This window comes from Palaemon carinicauda, chromosome 31 (genome assembly GCF_036898095.1).
Source record: "Palaemon carinicauda isolate YSFRI2023 chromosome 31, ASM3689809v2, whole genome shotgun sequence".
In the NCBI taxonomy this organism is placed as follows: Eukaryota; Metazoa; Arthropoda; class Malacostraca; order Decapoda; family Palaemonidae; genus Palaemon; species Palaemon carinicauda.
Window position 1 is genome coordinate 73,471,481 of NC_090755.1, and position 7,500 is coordinate 73,478,980.

The following is a 7,500-nucleotide window of genomic DNA, read 5'->3' on the forward strand; positions in this document are numbered from 1 at the left end:
ATATTCATATATCATTATACAAAAAACAAATCTTTTTCATCACGATGCTATTAAATATATTTTATTTTCGCCTAAATAAACATGAAATGATCCCTTTCCAGATGCAACGTCAGGGCTTAAATTTATATCCATCATTTTAAAAGACAGATTTGTATCGAAATTACAACTTTCCGATTTCCTTTTCAAGTCACTAATGTAATCCAGCCTGACTTGCAAATACGGATGAAGGAAGAGGAAATTACGTCTTCCTAAACATCCTGTGCTTCATGAGGATTCGTTTCCCTCATGAACAGGGAAGACAAGATAGGTGGAAAATACATCGACTAAAGAGTGGATGAATCCAAAAGATTGACCAATTAAATAAAATGAAGAATAAATAAATCAATAAATAATGAAAAATTGTAAGGTCAGGGAAATTCAGGTACGGAAGTAAAATGCAAACTGAAAATCATTGAACAAATGATACGCAAAAAATTTAAGTTTGTGATAAGCAAGAACAACTGAAATTTGGGACAGAAAAAAAAAATCCAAATTCGACAGAAAAATCATGAACCAAAAATACTAATGATAATTTTAACCAAAAATACTAATGATAATTTTATCACTTAAAAACGCCCGAGCAAGAAATCACACAAGATCTAGCGCACAGGTGTCGTTGTCATCACCTTAAAATAACCGAGTATATTTAAAGGACCTTGGTTGTCATTACCAACACAAACAACTTGCAATGAATCAAGGTAACCTACTTTATAATGACCGGGTGTGAGCAATCTGCGATATGAAAATGTACCCTCGTACTCATACATTCTGGCCGGGGACAAAACACATCTCACGGACATTAGCAAACCCGCAGATAGGAAGTTGCAGTGATTTGCTATTGTAATCCCCTTTCGTGCTTCCCTATCGGTGCGTGTGAAAGTTCACACGCACGCACATACATGCGTACTCTCACAAGATCAGCATTCACACAAAGAAAAAACCAAAAGAATCACACAAAAAAAATAACGAAAAGAATCACACAAAGAAAAATAACGAAAAGAATCACACAAAGAAAAATAACGAAAAGAATCACACAAAGAAAAATAACGAAAAGAATAAGAGTTCGTTGAAATACAAATGTAACTTGTAACTAAATTGAAATTCAAAATCAATCGTTGTTGATAAAATTAGCACGATAATGGGTTTTCACACGTACAGTTGGACACAGGCATTTCTGGCACACCTCGCTCGGAGGAAGTGCACCCTACCATACTTTTTACTGCGAGGCGAATACCCAAACAGCTTGTGTTGAGCCAGAACTCGCCGCGTAGAAAGAGTGTGACAGGGTGCACTTCCTCAGAGCAGGGTGTGCCGGGAATTCATGAGTCCAGCTGTACATATTATTCGCTTCAAACCTTGAAATACGAAATGGAAAATATTGTTGGCAGTTACGGAGGATAAAAAAAACTCAGAATACGAACTTATTTGGGAGTTATACTTGCAAGTATAATAAAAATCTAAAAACTCCTAAAGAAAAATCTGACAATTCTATATTTAAATGCATAACATATACCAACCAGAAAACCTCTTCATTAAATAAAATTAATCAGAAAGTCTAACGTTCAGTAATTAAGTAGTAGTATTCAGGAAACATTCCAGAAAAAGTAGTAAACGAAATGCCTATTACTTCAGAAAAAGTAATAACCATAAAACAAATGAATCCAGAAAAAAAATTGGTCACCAGATTACCTATTTTTCCCGGAAAAACAGTAATTGGATTACCTAGTATACCAGGAATAGTAGTAATCAAAAAATACCAAATGCCTAAAAAAAAAAAAAAAAAAAAAAAAAAAAAAAAAAAAAAAAAAAAAAAAAAAAAAAAAAAGCTAGGAATCAACGAAAAGTAACTTACAAAATGTGAACTGAAGAAAGACCCTTGCAATCTAGTGATATATGAAGAAGAATCCAAAAGCATATTGACCCGTAAGCGAATAATTCCAAGAGATTACTACCAAAATAAAAAAATGAATCGAAAAGCAGGAGTCATAATTATCACGCCACAGAAAAAATACACTATAAGTTTTAATATAAACTGATAATATAAGCTATTAAGTATTAAATTAAGCGACCAATTAGAAATGTCCCTGCCTGACGTTTTACTAGACTGGGGTTCGAGACAGGCTTTAGCTGCATAGCTTTTGTAGTGCCTGCAACCTCACCATCCTTATGAGCTAAGAAGGGGTGAGGGAGCTTGAAGAGCCTATTAGGCTACCTGTTGAGTCATAAGCAGCCATTTCCTGGTCCTCTCTCGTCCTAGCTTGGATGGAAATAGGGGCTTGGGGGCTGATCCTAGGTATATAAGGTCAGGCTCTAGACAAAGGGCATCCTTCCTACGGGCCGACCAAGGGAAAGGCCCGTGCCAACAACAAGAGTTGGCTATAATACTCCAACAACAACAACAACAACAACAACAACAATCTAGGGCATTGTCACTGTCCCCTGCCTCTGCACTTCATGAGTGACCTTAAAACCGTAAGTCTAAACAAATGATGGATTTATGAATTTGATCTATGTGAACCTCCACAAGAGATCCCATTCAGAGCAGAGATGCAACTTTGGGAGGTGGGGAACAATGCAGTTGCACATTGAAATGAAAGTTAAAATAGGCAGGGCATTATAATGGAAGAAAGGGGATAAGCTAAGTGAATGCAGAAGGCTAAAAGGTGAGTGCAAAGATCCTTGAATAATACCTGAAGTGGTAAATGTGACTCATCCTACGACACGCAGCATCTAAAGTACCAATATCTCTCATTTTATTCTAATTCCTTAATCGTTATAAACACTACTAGGGGAACATAAGGACCTTTCCTGATTACGAACAATCATATGATGGAAGTTACACTCGGCTGAAACTTTATTATATATTGGTGATTGGAGATTTGCTAGCTAGAAAGATAAATCCTGAATTTGTCTGAGCAATGCCACAATATTTAGAGCTCAATATTATTATTATTATTATTACTAGCTAAGCTACAACCCTAGTTGGAAAAGCCGGATGATATAAGCCCAAGGGATCCAACAGGGAAAAATAACCCAGTGAGGAAAGAAAATAAGGAAACACATAGTGTGCCTGAGACCAAGGTACAGAGGCTTTGGCACTACCCAAGACAAGAGAACAATGGTTTGACTTTGGAGTGTCCTTTTCCTAGAAGAGCTGCTTACCGTAGCTCTTCTCCCCTTACAATGTAGAACAATTATAGTGCAGTAATTAACCCCTTGAGTGAAGAGGAATTTTCAGTTATCTTAAGTGTTTTCAGGTGTATAAGGAAAGAGGAGAACGTGTAAGGAATAAAGAAAAATTAGCAGTAACCAAAGAAGACTCCACTGTATTAATATGTGAGCAGTCAAAGGACCCAATAACTCTAAATTACCACCTGAAGACTATCTTTGACACATCCAGTACAAGAAGAGGAAGTACATATTGCAGCTTATTGCTAGGAATAGAAAAAAAAGTGAGAGCTACTTTGACTATATTATCCTTCAATGCAATATCTACAAATAAATAGTCAAATAGCATAATGGCATGTAAATGAAGGATAAAAGAGGTTATTTGTCAACACCTTCTAATTACACCAATAGTGGTTAATAGCCTCCTCTCAATATAAGGGGAAGGTATCGCGTTCAGACCGACAGCGAACCCCAACGTTCAGGCATGAAACGTTTGATAGGAAGAGGTTTAAGCAACACTGGGTTTGATCAGAAATTTGGGTAGGGGAACCGGAAGGGTACTTGAGGAAAACGGGCAAGAGGACCTATGGTGAAAGTAGATAAAATATATACACACATTACGCTAGCAGCATCCGTTTGCTTCATGGCAGTCCAGGCAAATCTTGTTTCTAACAGAAAAAACTATGATTATCAAATAAAAACCACCTGTTGAAAGAGCCATGGTAATTTGACAGTAAAATGACTGAGCTGCGAATCTTGACCTGGATTTTGTAATTCAACATTTAAGGCTCAAAAAGGTCCCTACCATTCAACCCAGTCATCGCACCATTAAAAATTTCCTGTTTGAGAGAGAGAGAGAGAGAGAGAGAGAGAGAGAGAGAGAGAGAGAGAGAGAGAGAGAGAGAGAGAGAGAGAAAATCGCATCATTCAATTCTACTGGCCTTTAATGACCTCATGCCAAATCAAAATAGCGTCACAGATCTAGTTACCAAGTCGGCGATTGAAGGGTCCGCAAATTTCATCATAAATCAGAAAAGGTAAACAAAAATTCAACAGATATGTAAACAATACCCTACATGTTAAAGTGAACCATGTAAGATAAGGCTAATCTCTTTATGAGCTGTTAAAAATACAATTAACATCTGAACTAATTGCAGATCTCAAGATGACGTCAAGAAATATCTGCCAATACTCACAAAACAAAGGATTATTTCATGTAAAAAAAATATAATACCACATTCCCCTAGGGCAGGAGTGGGTTTATTCACCTGTCGCCTTCATAGGAACCGTTTTAGTAATACGAGGACCAGTCAGGGTCTCTCTCTCTCTCTCTCTCTCTCTCTCTCTCTCTCTCTCTCTCTCTCTCTCTCTCTCTCTCTGTGTGTGTGTATTTGACTGTGTAACATTTGATTATATAAAATGAATAAAATCTATTATATGGGATCAGCGACATGAAAAGATTCACATCTCTCTCTCTCTCTCTCTCTCTCTCTCTCTCTCTCTCTCTCTCTCTCTCTCTCTCTCTCTCTCTCTCTCTCTATGTTAAATCCTTTCCCATTGATACTTATTATTCCTTAACTTCACGTCACACTCTTGCATTTATAATTGGTTATTTCCTAATTCTTCCTTCACACACCAGTATTTGAAACCTAAAATATCTTTGTTGGTTTGATGGTTACACTACTTTGGTCTGTTCTGGCTTATATCTGATCAGTCCAGATATTCATGTTCACTTTAATAATTTTCGACAAATATTACTGTTGTTAATATTTAGAATTTGTTGATAACAGATAAAAGACTACAGGTGAGTTTCACTTTAAGAAGCACATAAGTCACTGCATTAAAAACAAATCACCTAAAGAGAAGAACAATGATGAATCTATAGCGATTTATTTCCCAAAATCATCATCACTACATCACACCAATTCACAAAATCCTCCCGCCATTAATCTGACAGAAGACTCAAAGCACGCACTAACAGACAACCTCAACGCTTCATCCACGACGAGATACTAACCTAACGTTTCTTTTTTTCGGCCGAGGAACTCGCTATAGTCCAGCCGCTGCCGGTATAACATCATTTGGCCCCTTGGATATGATGCCAATTAGCCATTTTTTCTCACATTTCCGCTACACTTCGCCCAATCATAACAGAAGAGATAAAAATGAGCGATGGATAAGATACAACATCAAGGTACTTTCGCATTACTCATTTCAGTCATCAGATTGCCCAGAGTTCTTCGTTAATCTTAAAAGTTTAGTCTGGCTTACTAATTTTCCTTTCAGTAACTGAGAGTCCTTAGGCAAAAGCAGACTCCACAGCTGACCTTCGCTATGGTCTTCCTTGCTCCCACAACCTGACCTACTTTCACAGTCATCGAAAGCCTCGAACAAAGTTCAATGCCATGATGAAATTATATTCTCAAACAGGGTATCTTAAAGATATTGGTGTTTCTTAATAATTGTCTTTTCAATTCTTTTTCATTTGTGGTCTACTATAATCGAAGCAGAGTTTATTTAATATATCTAGCATTACAACATTGTATTAAAATTAAATGAATGGTTGCTAAGTATACATCATTAACACGGGGAGAGACGGAAGTGTCTGAATTATTTCTTAAGGGGGAGCGTTTGAAAAATCGTTTTTTATTAATAACTCCTGTGTTTTTGCATGAATCAGTTTGAATTTTTGGGCATGGGTTACTTTGTGCCTAGCAAAATAGTTCAAATAGTTAGTATTCATGTTTTCTTTGCCCCCCCCCCCCCCCCACAAACTTTCACTGGTACTTCTGCCTACCAAAAAAAAATATTCTTAAAAAAAAAAAAAAAAAAATCCGCCATAACTATTGCAACCCAAGAACTCAAATTTATGTGGTACACAGATATGAAATGAAAGAATGAAGTGATTTTTCCGTTTTTATAATTTTTTTTTTTTTTACAAATATTTTTCAATTTGTGGAAATTCTTGGACTGATTTCTTGGAAAAATTAATCCCAGAATTTTTGGGGGGACCAAAAAAAAAATCTCTCTAGTGTAGTAGGAAATCTATTTAGCTTTCGTTTGCTTTTTGTTTCATTGAGGTCGATGAATTTGTTACGTCTGAATTTCCATTTGAAGGTCGATAAGTATGGTTTCAAGGAATAGGCCTCCACAGTTTTAGGATATTTTTTTGCTTGTCTATCCATTTATTTGCTTGTTGTCATACATTTTGGGGGTTTTGTAACAGATTCTATATGTTATACCATATTTTATGCTATTTATGGTTATTACTTCATGTATAATGCATAGCATATATATTTAGGCTACTGGTCCCACTCTTTCCTATCTCTTGGAAAGGGTCTTATACAAAATTTTGGGGGGTTTAGAGATGCCCACATTTTCTCTCATGGAACGTAGAGGTTGCATACATGTTCTTGGTCCTAGCATTGTTTCTCCTTAACAAAGATGTATTCAAAACTATCAATATTGATTATACAAATTTGTTTTCATTACTGACAATACAAATTTATTTTCAATATTAATAATACAAATTTATTTTCAAAACTAATAATACAAATTTATTTTCAATATTGATAATACAAATTTATTTTCAATACTAATAATACAAATTTATTTTCAATACTAATAATACAAATTTATTTTCAATATTGATAATACAAATTTATTTTCAATACTAATAATACAAATTTATTTTCAACGCTAACAGTACAATTTTTTTTGATGTTTTTAATACACATTTATTTTCAATACCAATAATACAAATTTATTCAAAACACGGGAGCAGTTGCAATGATAAGTCTTCCAGAGTCGAGTTCTGCGACTCTACTGGACTGGTCTGGCAGGAAGTCAGTATCGTAACTATCATTCCTTCACTCAAGCTCCTGTACGCTATTGCCGAATCATACTATTGCCGTATACTGCAATTAGATATTCTTATTTGATAGCTATGTTTATTAGATTATACAAAAAAACAAATTTTCTCAATGATGACAGGGTTATGTTTTTGTCTTATATCTCCAGAACTATTACGAATTTTTTAATAACATTTTCTGAGAATATAGTCAAAAGGTCTACGAGTACATATGTGAAGTATTGCAAGAAATTTGATTTTTTTTATCTTTTGTCAAATGCTCCCCTTAGAGAGAGAGAGAGAGAGAGAGAGAGAGAGAGAGAGAGAGAGAGAGAGAGACCTACATACACAGCAACGGGTTTAAAACCACAAGAATTTCAACTAATTTTCTTATATTCCCTGTATTCATTAGTCCCGAAATTTAGGATCCTCACTCACAACTT

The 7,500-nt window shown here is 35.4% G+C and overlaps 1 protein-coding gene across 4 annotated transcripts in view; it reads right to left on the reverse strand.

The window, feature by feature from the left end:
• anne (anne boleyn) overlaps positions 1 to 5,213 on the reverse strand; it is a 125,847-nt gene extending 120,634 nt beyond the window's left edge. For 2 of the 4 annotated variants that reach the window (XM_068355419.1, XM_068355416.1), the window contains exon 1: positions 5,183 to 5,211. The gene's annotated coding sequence lies outside the window, so the exon portion shown is untranslated. Of the gene's footprint in view, positions 1 to 5,182 lie in introns of all 4 variants that reach the window. The other 2 variants (XM_068355418.1, XM_068355417.1) reach the window with 2 other exon arrangements.
• Positions 5,214 to 7,500: the final 2,287 nt, after the last annotated feature.